Raw genomic sequence first — 15,729 nt, forward strand, 5'->3', positions numbered from 1 at the left:
GGACATTGTCATTTTTCAATTTTTTCAATTTTTTTTTCTATAAATATCAATAAAATTTTATTTGTTTGGTAAAAATGCGTGAAAATTTAATGCAAGGCTCCTGATATATTGTTACAATAGCAATTGTAAAATATTAAAAATACATAGGCACACATTTTTTTTATAAGCATTTGAAGTTGAAATTTTGACAAAATTTATCAAATTTAAAATTGAATAATTATTTTGTAGTTAAAAATTTATAAAATGTTCAACTTTTATATCTAAGGATTGAAAATTAAAACAAGATTTCACGTAAATATTTAATTCTGTTACCAAAAATTCTATGAAATACATAAGCACAGTTTATTTTTATAGTCATTTTAAGTTCAAATTTGGACGAAATTACATATTAAAAAACCTGGAATAACTAATTTAGTTATTTTGTTGTGATTGTATAATATTACTTGTGGGTACTTGAAACTTCTAAAGTATACTATTATATGTCTATGATAGTACCACGGTTTGTTGTTGATGTATAACACGTTACCTAATGGATATTGTGATATGATTAATTTGGAATTTATTATTGATACCTATGCTATAGATAAGTATACCTATATAATAGGTATGTTTAATACCTAGACTGACAAATCGTCTCCGCTCAGAATCGTTTTTCTTATACAGTGATATTATATCATTGAATTCAAATTTAATACTATCCACTATGCAGTGAAATACTTGTAACCTACTGTACAGCAGAGCGACATCCACTTACCCACCTTTTTTTTTTCTCTTTTCTCCATTATAAATGTTAATAAACATAGTAGTCCAAGCAGAAATTTTACAATTTCAAGACCAATAATAAAAAAAAAAAAAAATAATTCAAATAATATTAATTTAACTTACCGGTTGTCGTATTAATAATAACAATATAAATATAATATAAAATGTAATAGGCATTTTCGTATACAATGATATTATATAATTTAATTCACACTTATAATACCATTCATTACAGTGACCTAAAAGTAACCTACTGTACGGCAGAGTGACACCCACTTACCCACTTTTTTAGTTATTTTTTTCTTTAAATTTAAATAAAATGTTATTTGTTGGGTCATAAAGCGTTAAAATTGAATACAATAGACTGCTGATATTATAATATTGTTATAATAGCAGTTGAAAAATATTAAAAATACATAATAATATGCACAGTTGATTTTATAAGCATTTAAAATTCGATTTTTATAGCGAATGATTGAAAATTTAAAATGAGGTTTAACGTAAGTATTTTATTGTGCAACTAAAAAATATAAAACAGAGATTTTTGTTATAATTATTTTATGTTCAAATTTGGACGAAATTAGATAATTAAACGAAGAAGAACGACTATAGTTTCGTGACTTATTTAAAAAATATTATTCCTGCGTAGTTGAAACTTCTAAAGTCTATTATTGTATACACATAATATTAACTCAACTTAGATACCGGCTAGGTACCGTATTATAAATGATAGTAAAATAACATATCATTGGCTGACAAACCGTCTCCGCTCAGAATCGTTTTTCGTACCTTTACAATGATATTATATCATTGAATTAAAATTTAACACCATTCGTGACAGTGACCCAAATTTTCGGGATTTGGACAAACTTTGTAAAAAATTGAACTTTAGATGCATATATAGATATTAATTGCGCTTATGTATTTTTGATATTTTTGAACTGCTGTTAAAACAATTTATGAGGACCGTTTCATTAAATTTCCAAGCTTTTTTATTATATCAAAAGTTTTTTATCGACAGTTATTTAAAAGAAATTTACAAAATTCAAAAATCTCGCTTGGCTATAAATGCTGAAAAATAGTCAAAATACCTTCCTGCGGAAGACTGAGGCCACCCGAGGGGGGTAATGGTTGACTTTCCCATATAGGTAATCATAAAAACAACCGCTCTTGAATACCTATTTTTTACCTACTTGTTTTTATTTCAATTTTCAATTCTCGTCTCACATAATTTCATATTAATATAATATGTATTATTATCGTAGCAAGAAAAAGCCTAATTATATTGGAAAAAAAAAAACAAACACGGGGAGCTAAATAAATAATGTTGGTAGGTACCTCTGCAGTGACGTAATCTTAGATATTTCCACAGACCTAGGAGAGGTCGAACGAATGAAAACATTGAATTATGCAATGCCAAACGTGACTGTTAAAAACGGTAGGACGTAGATGGGTACCTACTGAAAAAGTGAAAAAGTAAAGAAATAAAATAGTAAATACATATATAGAGGTTTCTCGGAAATCGCAAATAAATTTAAGAGCGGTTGATTTGTTTTTAGAATTTTTTATCGAGTATCGATGTAGGTACTTACATAAATATTATATAGTATTCACGTCATTTCGTTCGACAGGATAAGAAGAATAATACTTACCTATACACAATAAGAGCTTGCATTGAAAAAAAATATACGATAAAGGCAAGTTTAATATCCTGCTACTTCACAAACTTACGCACACACACGCTAGCAAATATAATATTTATATTCAAACTCGAAAACTATAAATATTAATGGGGGATAGCGTAGTTCAAAAAATGAATGAAAATAAAATAGATAAAAAGGAGTGGTCGAAGAATTGGTTGTTAAAAAGACAACAACTTTAGCACGTAAATTTAATTGGTGAATTATCCGTAGAATCTGCAGATGAATTCAGGAACTATTTTCGAATAGACGGAGAGACATACAGTTTACTACTGTCATTAGTTTCCAACACCACTAAAAAACAGTCATGAGAAAATGCACAAGCCCCCATGAAAGACTTACAGCAACTTTAAGGTTTTTAGCAACTGGCCGAAGCTATACCGATCTACAGTATTCGACTATAATATCAACACCAGCACTCAGTAAAATTATTCCTGAAACATGTGATGCAATTTATTCTACCCTTAAAGACGCTTACTTAAAGGTTTGATAGATAATAAATAGTTAATACCTGCGTAGCTATTTATTAGTTATATCACTATAGATAACTAGCCGCCCGACCTTCTCCGGAAGTAATTATTTTTTTATAATTTAATTTAAAAACATATGACTATTTTCTGGCTATACAAATGATATAATATAATTACATATTGTAGTTATTGTTATTGCTAATTTCTGAAAATTATATATCCTACATTTTGAATTCAACCGCTGGAGTGGTAGATTTTGTTCTTTTTACTATAGAATAGAGATAAGGTAGAAAAAAATGTAACAATAAATTATTTGTTCAATGAATAATATATATTTCAAATGGAAAAATGCAAGCGCAAACAAACAAATAAATAAATAAATAATAATAATAATAAATAAACAAACAAACCGGTTTCCTTCGTCTCCTGCAAAATCAAGTTAGATTCTTATATATATATATAGACAATATAAGATTAGGAATAATATTATACAACATAAAAACACTTGATATGGAGCCAGTGCTCAGTAGGTACGACAAATACTAGTTCACATACAATTTTAAATGTCAACTTTTATTATTCAAAAATTAAAAGGTAGAAATAAAATTATATTCATACTGGGACATAACTAATTAAATATAATGTACATTATATTATATGATATTAAAATTACATTAAGATCGAAAACAGATTTTATAAAAAAAAAAAAAACAATTGTTGGATACACAATAAAAATAATAATCAATAAAAATCACTATTAAATGTATTATATGGTTTACGAAAAATAAAATAATACATTTAATATACCTATGGACAATAGACTCCTCGTCATAATAATATTATTGATACTTAACTGATGCATAATTTTTAGTGGGTATATTCAAGCCTGGGCAAGTTAATGATAATTTTTTACTGAGTTAAGTTAAGTTAATGTAAAACATTTTAACTCAGTTAATAGTTAAATATTAACCTAATATTTTTTTTTTAACTCAGTTAATTTAAAAGTTATATGAACATTTTCAATTAACTTATTAACTTAAGTTAAGTTAAGTTATTTATTTTTTTTTATATATAATATCTTTATAAATACCCAGTAATATGGTTTAAATAATAAAAATCATAAATATTATTGAACACAGGAAATAGCCAATAGCTTTTCTATACACGGGTACTGAATTAATAGAATTATGAAGTAAGTACGAAAAAAATACAAAATTGAAAATGCCAAAACAAATACAACCTTTTGATTTATTAATACACTAATACAGATAAGTACTATACATTTTTTTTTAAATTATTAAATAAAAATAACATTGTATTTAAGAATGTACTTAATTTTAAACTCTGAATACTTTTTCAGGAGCTAAAAGTCTAAACCAGCGGGTCTTAACCTTTTGTAGATCACGGACCCCTGATAAAAGATTTCTAGAAATCACGGACCCCCTTGACGGACAAATTTTTTTCGAATACCTTTTTTTTACAAAACATCTCATGTTATCATAACCAAAATTATAATAATTATTTTATATAACAAATAACATAAGCAGACTTAACAATACTTACACATTTATAATTATTTTATTACAATTAATTTTTTATAAAAATGTAATATAAAACCATAATTGAGTACGATTGATCAACTGCACTATTGGTGGCAGTAAATATAAGACTGCCGAAACTACAGTTCTGTACACATTTACATTTCGTATGAACAAGAAAACTGATTATACTTAGTAAATTTTAATAATAGAATTATTTGGTGTAGAAAAAAAAAATAATCCAACAATATTGTAATAATGCATTCATGTCAATTATTGACGCATGTTATGTGTTAAGGCTGCCGCGGACCCCCAACATGAGTATCGCGGACCCCCAGTGGGCCGAGGACCACAGGTTAAGAACCACTGGTCTAAACTGTTAGAGAATATAGCCAACTTTATACTTCAATAAAATATTTATATTTATAAATATTTATTTAAGAAATTGATTTAACTATATTTGTAATTCCCTATTCTAGTAAATGGTTATGTAATATCAATAATAATTTTTATTTTTATTATTTAATTATTTATAAATTAACTTAACTTGAATTTGATTAAAAGTAACTTGTTATTTATTAAGTTAACATCAATTAAAATAAGTTAAGTTAAAAGTTAAAATTAACTTAACTTTAAACTTTTTAACGCGTTTATGCCCAGTCTTGGGTATATGTACAGTATATTATACTAAATAGTGTTAACAATTAATTATCTAGTTTTTTTTTGTGTTTCTGTGTTAACTAGTTGGCCAGAGTTGGAATGTGTAAATGGTTGCTGTATTCCTGCAGTATCGGCTGAAGGACTTTGTCGAAAACTTGGATAATTTGGTACCGATTGAAAATATTGAAGAGAAAACAAGGTAGTAGCAGGTAAAAAGTTGCACAGTACGTTGATTCCTACTGCAGATGACAGTGTACATTATGAAACGATTCATAAATTTACCTTGATTTCTGAACAAATGCTGCAGGATCAATTTCTGGTAATTATTTTATGACATTTCCTGTAAGCCTTATATAAACTCATCGTCTTTCGTCCGATCGGACGTCACTGATCGACGATATTACATTATTATATTGATGTATTATGTACGATGTAAATCATGATGAGCTTATCCGCCTGCACACGCGGAGACAGAGACGATTTAAGTCACGTGACTTTAAAAATATGATATCCGTATATATAGTCGCCACAACAAGCTGAAAATCTCGCCAACCTAAAGTGTTAGTCGTGGCCTCTGTGGGCGGTTCCATTTTCCTCCGAAAACCTGGGATACCGTTTTCCTCCATAAAAAAAAAAAAATGGTTGGTTTCCATTTTCCTCCACATTATTTTCGACTAAAATTAAGTCCATTTTTCTACAGTATTTTAGCCAGTGTTGTATTACGTTATGTACTATAAAGACAGAGTAAGGCTAGGATTGCATTTTGCGACTATAGGTTGATGATTACAATATTCTGGTATATCGGCTATCTATATCAGCCATCGATTAAGCCTAATAAAGATACGTACTTACATGACATTATAACACACGAACATAATGTAAGTATAGGTATACCAGTGGGGTAATTTCAGTTTTTGAGAGAGGGGGGAGCAAAATTTTTGACCAGCCCAAAATAAAACTGAAAAAACCGCTCGCTAACAATTATATTAAACTGCGTCATTACAATTGCAAGAGATTTCTGTATGTATGTAATTACAAAAAGTAAAATAATTATTCATAATACTATGTCTAAATTTTCTTTTCTTTAAACAGGTATATTCGTTTGTTGCTGAAATGTTCTATGATTATAAAAAAATATAATATTATAATCAATTATTTTTTTTTTTGCTGTGCATAAATTATTGATATTAACTATTTTATTATTTATTGGAGGAAAATGGAAAAAAAAATAAATTACAAAAATACAAAATTCAAATATATAAGTAATATATAGGTACAAAGAACATAATATTTTAGATAGTAGAACGGTGTTATGGTACAACAAAGGCGTGCCCAGGATAAAAATGTAGAAAATAGACCCGATTATAATTATTTTAATGTATATGGGTACTCATTATTTTTAGAAACTTTTTATAACATTTTTAAATTTAATTAGAAAAAATGATTATATAATATAATATAACACAATTTATCCCTCTTTTTTAACTTCTTAATAATATTTCAAAGATATTAAAAGTGAATACAAATGAAACAATAGTTTTTTTTAACTTTAAGTACCTACATAAAAAATAATTATTTAGTGCGAATTGAAGTCTTCGATTTTTCAATCCAAGGATACTTACGGTACGTCAACTTTGAAAACTACGTTGTTTGTCACACATTTTACGACGTACACAATTAATAATCGATTGAATAGGTTGTACATCACTATTTAAACTAGAAGAAGAAGTAGAAGACTCGTTAGAAGTCGGGGTAACATCAATTTTCGATTGAGGTTGATCTATTGTACTATCATCATCGTCCAATGTCCTCGTGGATTTCGGAATAGGCTTATAAAACTGGCTGTTCGTTTTATTTTAACTCAATTAGTAGTCAAGTTTTAAGCAGTTTTGAAAGAAAAATGTATTTAGGTTATTATTCTAATGGTGTCGTAGGCACACTGACAAAACGATTACCTCGAACGGCTCTGTCACTCACTATAAAAAGTCACTATACACGTCTACACAGTACACACCGACACACCGTAATAAATTTTATTAATAGGTATCAAAAAATTCAACATATTTTATAATCCATATTCATTACATCGTAATGAATTTTTCTCATACGGTTGTCGGCGGAGAACAGCCTGCAGTGACGAACGTATAATTAATAACAATTTTATCATTTCAGGAATATTAGGTACTGCAGTTTTTAGTCCGGCAAGCAGTGGGAACTGTGGCCACAATTATTCACGCTCGATATAAGTGTGTAATAAATAAATAATCTTTGTTCCACAATGAATCCATTTCGTATCACATTTCGTAATACGAAAAAAAAAACACACATGGCAGACCCGGGCCTACTAGGTCTACCGGCTGGGCACGCCACTGGAGCCAGGCTCAATAATGCAATAATAATAGCTAGTGATGTTAAAACACGGTATTTTATTATTTTTTTTTTTTGTATTATACGTGTATCAAACTTCGTATAATAGTGTTGTATTTAAGTATGGTATAAGAATTTTTTGTATCATACCGTATTATACACATTATGTATTAAAATATAATATGCAAATTTGAAATTACATATATACAATTTACACTTGATTACTCAACCATTGTCAATTTCCCATTTGAAAATTGAATCTTATTAATACAAGTAAGAAAAATAATATAAATTCAATTCAAAAGTAATAACAAAGTCAACAAGTAAAGTACACAATTAACAATTTTAATAGACATAAATGACTCTTTTGGTATTTATTTTTCTAAAAAATAAATAAAATAAATGTTTAATGTAAAAAAAGTAACGATAGTAAATACTAAATAGTAATACTTAATAGTTAATAGTAACAATCTTATAACTTTAGTCTTTTAGTTTCCTTTTTAAATAATAAGTAAAATATTAAATAAGTGATAACCAGTCTCGTTAAGTATTCGAATACTTGTATTCAAATACTTTTTTTGTATTTCAAATACTTTTTAAATACTGTTTGATCAATGTGTTTAAATACTTAAAAAATACTTTTTATTTGTATTTATATCCTAGAATACTAAATACTTTTATTAATTCTTATCTTCTACTCCAATTCCAATTTCATAATTTGTCATAATACTCCATTGTTTAGCAGAGCTCCTATTGAACGGGTATTTAGTATTAGTAATGCCAAACTAACAAAACGTCGAGGAAAGATGGACGATAACACATTAGAAAAAACAATTTTTTTAAAAGACAATTCAAATATTATGTAATTTATATCTATTAAAATATACAATCTGTCTACTATTGTATTAGGTATAATATTTGTGCGCTTTATTATTATAATTATTTGTTATATATTAATATATTAATATAAAATTGCTGAATTTTAACATTCAATAATTAAGTAAGTAATAACTAAACAAAAATAAATATTTCAATATAAAATGTATTAATAACTAAAAGAAAAGTATTTGTTGAAGTATTTTGAATACTTTTAAAAAGTATTTGTATTTATATTTAAATACTTATAAAAGGAAGTAATTGAATACGTATTTCAAATACAATTTACACGAAGTATTTAAATACGTATTCTGCAGTGGCGTATTTAGCATTTTTTGTTGGGGGCGGATCACAAGAATTTTAGCTCACAGATTACGATGTAATAATTATAATATGATAATAGACATGTATTTAAAGAGCCAAGTATTCTTAACAAAACTGGTGATAACTCTTTAATATAAAAAAATAAAATAATAGAAAATAAAATAATTAATACTTTAAATAAAAGTTGTACACCATCGTATAAAATAATTCTATAAAGCGCGTATAATACCATGTATTATGCATTATGCATTTGTATTATTCAAATTTACATCGCTAATAATAGCACTCGATCTGTTTCAAACTAACGAATGACACTGCACCGACGGTAATTTCGGAAGGAGGGTTACCATAACCGGTGCTAGCGCGTAAGACATAGATTTCGGTGGCACGCGAGAATTAAGTTATTCAACACGGACGAGTCGATATCAAAATTAGACTTTAAAACTTTTTCTCTTGCAAGCGGACATATTGATGGTTATAGCTTTTTTTTTTTTTTAAATTGTTTTACCAAAATGTTTTCCGAGTAATGAAACGGCAACATTTCCGCTTCAGACCAAACTATCGGATACTTGCTAAAAACACGAGTATTCGAGCGTGAGACGCGAACCTTTCTTAAATATCCCCGTGTGTACGATGTAGTCTGCAGTAATCCACTCAACGGTGTTCATAAATAAATTGTCGAAAGCTGTGCAAAGTTCTTTTGGCACTTCTTTTTCTCTCTTGGAAAATTGTTTCAACAGTCTGCGCGTACACATCCGATTTAGTGAAAACTGCAGAGTGCCCGGTATACCACTATGCGCGTATCGCGGTTACGGATTTAGTCAAATCAAAAAATTAACTTTTTATCATGACCCCCTCGTCGATTTCACCCAAATTTGAACATCGCACCTGTAGCAGTGTTCCCGGTTCTGCATCAACAAACCGAACGTCTCCGGAAACACCATAACGCATCCGAGGTGAATATTGGTGTATTTTGTAGATATATTATAATAATATATATATATCATGTATGCGATCTATATTTTACGAATTTTTCGTAAGCCGATTTTTTTTTTTTTAGCGTTAATTTATTTGTATCTTAATTTTAGTAGGAGAAATAATTATTTGATCATGTTTTTTTTTGTCGATATAATATAATCACTCTAGTAGTATACATTTTCCGATCAAACACTCCTAATTCATTTTTTTACAATAAATTGAATGAAACTTCTTTCTAATTTAAATGTTTTATTGCGATTTTAAAATGTAGTAATTTATCCATATAATTTTAGTTATACCCACTTAAATATAATCAAATACATTTAAAATAACCAAGTAGAGATTTAGGATTATTGAACTTTGGTGACTACTCATGAGGCCGTTTCTAATCGACGTGACATCTTCCCAGCTGAATATCAATTATGACGATGCCGGTTTCAGCCCTAACTTTGATGAATCCGTTGACAATGACGTTATGAGTGCCTCATCAGTTCCGTATACGGTGGTACATCACGAGTTACGGCGCTAGGAGGAGGGTCCGTGGTCAGGAGAGGGGGGGCCCGTCTGCTTGTTTGTTTTTCATATTTTTATGGAAAGCAAGGAAAAAAAATATTTAACTTATGATACACAATTTTAAACAATTTTTGTAAATATAATAGTAATTTGTATGTAATTTGTCTAATAAGTCGGGGGCTCCAGTGGCGTAATTAGGAATTGGTTCTGGGGTGGGATATAAGTTTTTATTATATTTATAGTGGGGAGCTATGCCCCAACATCCCCCATCGTTCTTTAAATTTCATAGATCATTTATTATATTAGTTTATTATTATAAATAATAGGTAAATGGTTTAATGCTGGTTTTCAAAGACAATAAAGTAAAACATTAAATGAAATAAAACATTTGTTTTTGCTTAAATGTCTACTCATTTATTAGTTCATCTTGTTAGTCCATTCAAGCGTTCCTATTAAGTGGGCGAAAATTCATAATTATTAATAATAATTTGGCTGGGATTTCGATGCACTTTGAATATTGTTTTATGAATCTAGCCAAGCGATGCTCGTGCTTTCGTTTTATAACATAAACGTTTCATGTATTTTTGAATCAGAATGATAAGTTTTAGTTAGCATTTTTTGCATTTTTTGACAAATTAAAAGTATTTAAATCCAAAATTTGAATTAAAAATGTTATTTTAAGATTTTTACATGCTTTTCGTGAATTTTTATATAAATTGAACAAATTATAACTGTAATACGTAGGTACAGGTAAATATAATATGATCTGAACCTATATAAAAGTAATAAAATAAAAACGTATGGATATAATTGTTTTTCCAAATTAAAGAGGTCCAAAATGATCAGTTCTGTCTAAAATTTTTTTAAACTTCCTTTAAAATGTATATTATCATTTAGATGTTAACTTCTACATTTATATTAGAATTTATAACGAAGTCATAAAAATAAAAAAGTGCATTATTCAAAATTATTAGGGCATAAAAGCATTTTATTTTTGGGTTTTTTTTGGGCATTAAAAGCCCAGGCCTTATTATTATATAATTTACAAAAATAATAATTATATAAATTATTAATAGTTTCTATTTATTTTAATCTATTTTGTGCTTATACTAAGAAGCGATAAGTTGTAGGCGTATAAAAATGATATCAGAAGTCGTAAGTTGTAGGTAAGTTTTTATCAGTTTTATCTTTTAACTATGATAACAGTTAATTATTGTCCATTAATTTTTAATTTATAATCTTAAAATATTTTACAGCTAAGTGCTCACGAGAATTTAATTACAGTTCTTTAAACAAATGGCTCTGAGGGATATATCCAGCCCGTAATTAGGCCATTGCGATAAATCCCCCCCCCCCCCCCCCCATAGTTACGCCACTGGAGGCTCCCGATTAATATAAGTATCTGTAACATACCAATTCAATTGTGCCTATACAATAATATCTTTAATAATAATTATTATTTAGGGAAATTAAAACAGGCAAGCATGTACAACAGTTCGTCATGCCTGCAAATCCTTAAAAATATTAGCTAGTTATGACCACCAAAATGCTTTTCCAAATTAATTTATGACTTTCGGAGCACTCGGAAAATTACATGTAGCTTCAGCATCTGCAGAAAAAAGCTTTTCAAAAATGAATTACTGATTCATTTAATTTTAAAAATTCAACAAATTATTTAATAATAAATGATGTGTACTAAATACTAAATTGTAATATTTTAGCTAAAGCTTTTAAAACTGGATTTCAGTCAACAAGGAAAGGTACTTTTTTCCGGGACATATATTAATTAGGGTCACAAATAATTATAGGGCCTATTCATAAAAAAACCTCGTATTTTTATAAATTTCGATGGATGAAACTACAGTTTTAAAATTTGGCTCAGAACATACGTCATGTTCTCATTAAAATGTTGATTCATACATAAATTAGTATTTAAAAATAAAATAAAAGGTACCATCATTTTGGGTTTTTAAAAATGTATTCATTGTTTTTGTCTTTACATGATTTAGCAATATAAGTTGCTCAAATTGAAAACCACTCATAAGATAAAATTCACGTATTTACGTCTATATATTATATAATATATTAATGTATGTCTTATAAGCTGATTAGGTACCTACTTTATTGGAATAGTATAACTATACCATAGTACATTTAGTATTCCCAAAAGTTGTAATTGTATATAGTAAAATATGATAATTCTTAAATTTAGTCAAAGTTAAAAAGTAATAAAATAGGAATTAATGTAGTATATGGTTTATTTTAATTGTTTTTGTCTTTAGAAATATTGTTTTTTGAATGAATGCTTACAACGTGTAAGTTATATGCTATAATATATAATTAGGACTTCATGGCCTTAAAAACCTTAAGATATGCATGCACTTTGCACTAAAGAATCACTAAACATGCTATTAAAATATGCATTAAAAAAAAAATATATATAATAATACTTATTGATTAAAACCTTTTTATTTTAATATCCAGATAATATTTTCATAATTTTAAATCGTAATATATAATAATAATCTTGTATATCAACAAATAATTGAGTTTTTGGTGAATCCCGGATGTGGTGTACGTAACAATACCAGTGATGGCAAGAAAAATAAACACTAATTTTAGATTCTGAATGGAACGATGAATGTATTGATTTTACAATGGTGTGTGTTTTTTTTTAAATTTTTTTTTTTATATTTTTTTTATATTATTTGTGTCTGTGTACACGATAAGTAGTCGAAATAACGCTTCGATTTCCAACTTCAGTATCTTGTTCGATTGGAAAGTGAATATTGTTGGTGCATTGAGGAGGTCAAAATTTAAAATTCCCAGTAATTTTCAAAAGTGCTGTGAAAAACAAAAGACAAATTAAAGAAAAACGGGAATTTTTACGCCAAATCAATTTTCCACAAAATTGACTTTGGTTTTTGGTGTAATATTAAAACAAATGACCGTAGATAAGTACATGCGATTTTCACTGGTTGCTTATATTTGCATTTTCTATACACGATAAAATTTTCAAAATATTTTAAACTGTTTAGGGACATTTTCAGTTTCCAATTTTATTAGTTTTTTTTCTATGAATGTCAATAAATGTCAATGGCAGATGAAAAAAAATTAAAAATCCAGTCACATTTTTTTTTTTTATCAGCATCTAAAGTTCAAATATTGACAAAATACGTAAAAATGACGAACATTTTCAAATTATTTTGAGTTAGAAATTCATGAAAAATTTTCTTTTTAAATCTAAGATTTGAAAATGTAATACAAGATTCCTCATAAGTTTGTCTACCTTTTTTAAAAAAAAAATATCTACAAGTCAAATTAAATTTTTATGAGCGTTTGAAATTCCTATTTTTACAACACTTGATATTCACTGGATTTATCATGTTACGATTTTCTTATTGTGTTGTAATTAAAAAACGAATGACTGTAGATACTTGAAAATTCTACTGAATGTTTATATTAGCATTTTCTATACACGATAAAATTTTGAAAATAATTTGACTCTTTTTAAGCTGTTTACGGACATTGTCAGTTTTCAATTATTTTTAGTTTTATTTTCTATAAATATCAATAAAATTGTATTTGTTGGGTAAAAAACGTTAAAATATAATGCAAGGTTACTGCTATATTGTTACAATAGCAGTTGAAATATATTAAAAATACATAGGCACAATTTTTTTCATAAGCATTTAAAGATCGAATTTGGAGAAAATGTATCAAATTTAAAATTGAATAATTATTAGGTAGTTAAAAATTTATAAAATGTTCAACTTTTATATCTAAGGCTTGAAAATTTAAAACGAGATTCTACGTAAGTAGTTAATTCGTTTACCAAAAAATCTAAAAAATTCATAATTTATATGTATAGTCATTTTAAGTTAAAATTTGGACGAAATTACATATTAAAAAACCAAAATAACTATCTTAGTTATTTTGTTGTGATTGTATAATATTATTTGTGAGTACTTGAAACTTCTAAAGTATACTATTATATATCTATGAATTATGATAGTACCATGGTTTGTTGTTGATGTATAACGCGTTATAAGTACTTAATGGAAAGTACCTATTATAGGTCAATTTTTTTTTTAATACCTTAGATAAGTAGATAATATGTCTTATACCTAGACTGATATCCCGTCTCCGCTCAGAATCGTTTTTATCATACAGCGATATTATATCATTGAATTCAAATTTAATACCATCCATTATACAGTGACCCACCTGTAATCTACTGTACAGCAGAGCCACATCCACTTACCCACCTTTTTAAAATATATTTATTTTCTATAAACAAAACCATCATACTAATATCTACATTTAAAATTAGGTTTTTTTATTAAATTATAAACTTACACCTATATATTATAAACATTTTTTTCAAATATGCACTTGTAAACAAAAAATGACCAAATATGCAACTATGTAAATTTTAAATATCACCCGCATTGCTATGAAACAATTTTCTATAATACTTATCTATGTTTTAAATGATTATTCAAAAACATGCAAACACCTAGAAGTCTCTAGCTCTATATTCCACGATTATACAAACAATGTGTGGTCAAATAATTTCTATACTATAATAGTATAATGTCTATAGGTATCCCAACTCAAAATTGCTTAAACATTATAAAGATTATAATTATTGTCATCTTAAATTTCTTTTTTAATAACTTATACCCAAATACACTGTAAACCGCAACTTCACAGAAATTCTGAGAATATCTTGGTGGGGCTTGATCATCTAAACAATTTTAGTATAGGAATATAGGATTAATTGGTCTTGTCACTTAAGAGAATGTCAGCGCAATACTTCTCTCTCAGTCCCACGCACAACGACACAACATCGATAAGACACTTTAACTTAAAATAATTTTGTAAGTATTATTTTTGAGTAAAATCACGCATGACAAATATAATATTTTTGGGGGTTTGACATAAATATATTATATTTTATCATTGGTTGACTTTGTATTTGTAAAATGAAAAAAAAAATACGCCACAGGCTGCTTGAAATAAGCACGGATTTTGTTTTGTTTTTATATATTGTTATAATATCATAATATTATTAAAATCACTATGCCTAAAGCTCTAGGGATTACGCATAGTATAGATATCGTGTATTTTAATAAATATAACCATTTGAGATCGTTATATTGTCTATTTTGTGTTTCTAAGGTAAAACTTTTATAGATATTCGATAAATTTATTGTTTTGTCTTCGTCAATTCATCAAAAATCACAGGGACTCATCGCCTGGCCCATTAGCTCAGTTGGTTAGAGCGTCGTGCTAATAACGCGAAGGTCGTGGGTTCGATCCCCCCATGGGCCATCAAATTTTTTTTTAACTTCTAAAATAATATTGTCTGCCAGATCAATTTACATTTTGTAAACATCACAAAAAAAAAGAAGGTGGACAAGTGTGTGTCGCTCTGCTGTACAGTAGGTTACAAGTAGGTCACTCTAATAGATTGTTTTAAATTTGAATGCAATGATATAATATCACTGTATAAGAAAAACGATTCTGAGCGGAGGC

General features: G+C 27.6%; 1 non-coding gene across 1 annotated transcript; it reads left to right on the forward strand.

Moving 5' to 3' along the window:
- Positions 1–15,451: 15,451 nt before the first annotated feature.
- On the forward strand, positions 15,452–15,525 carry TRNAI-AAU. Its single transcript has one exon. It is a non-coding gene; the product is annotated as a tRNA-Ile (tRNA).
- The last annotated feature ends 204 nt before the right edge of the window (positions 15,526–15,729 follow it).

The sequence above is a fragment of the Acyrthosiphon pisum genome, chromosome X (genome assembly GCF_005508785.2).
Source record: "Acyrthosiphon pisum isolate AL4f chromosome X, pea_aphid_22Mar2018_4r6ur, whole genome shotgun sequence".
NCBI lineage: Eukaryota > Metazoa > Arthropoda > Insecta > Hemiptera > Aphididae > Acyrthosiphon > Acyrthosiphon pisum.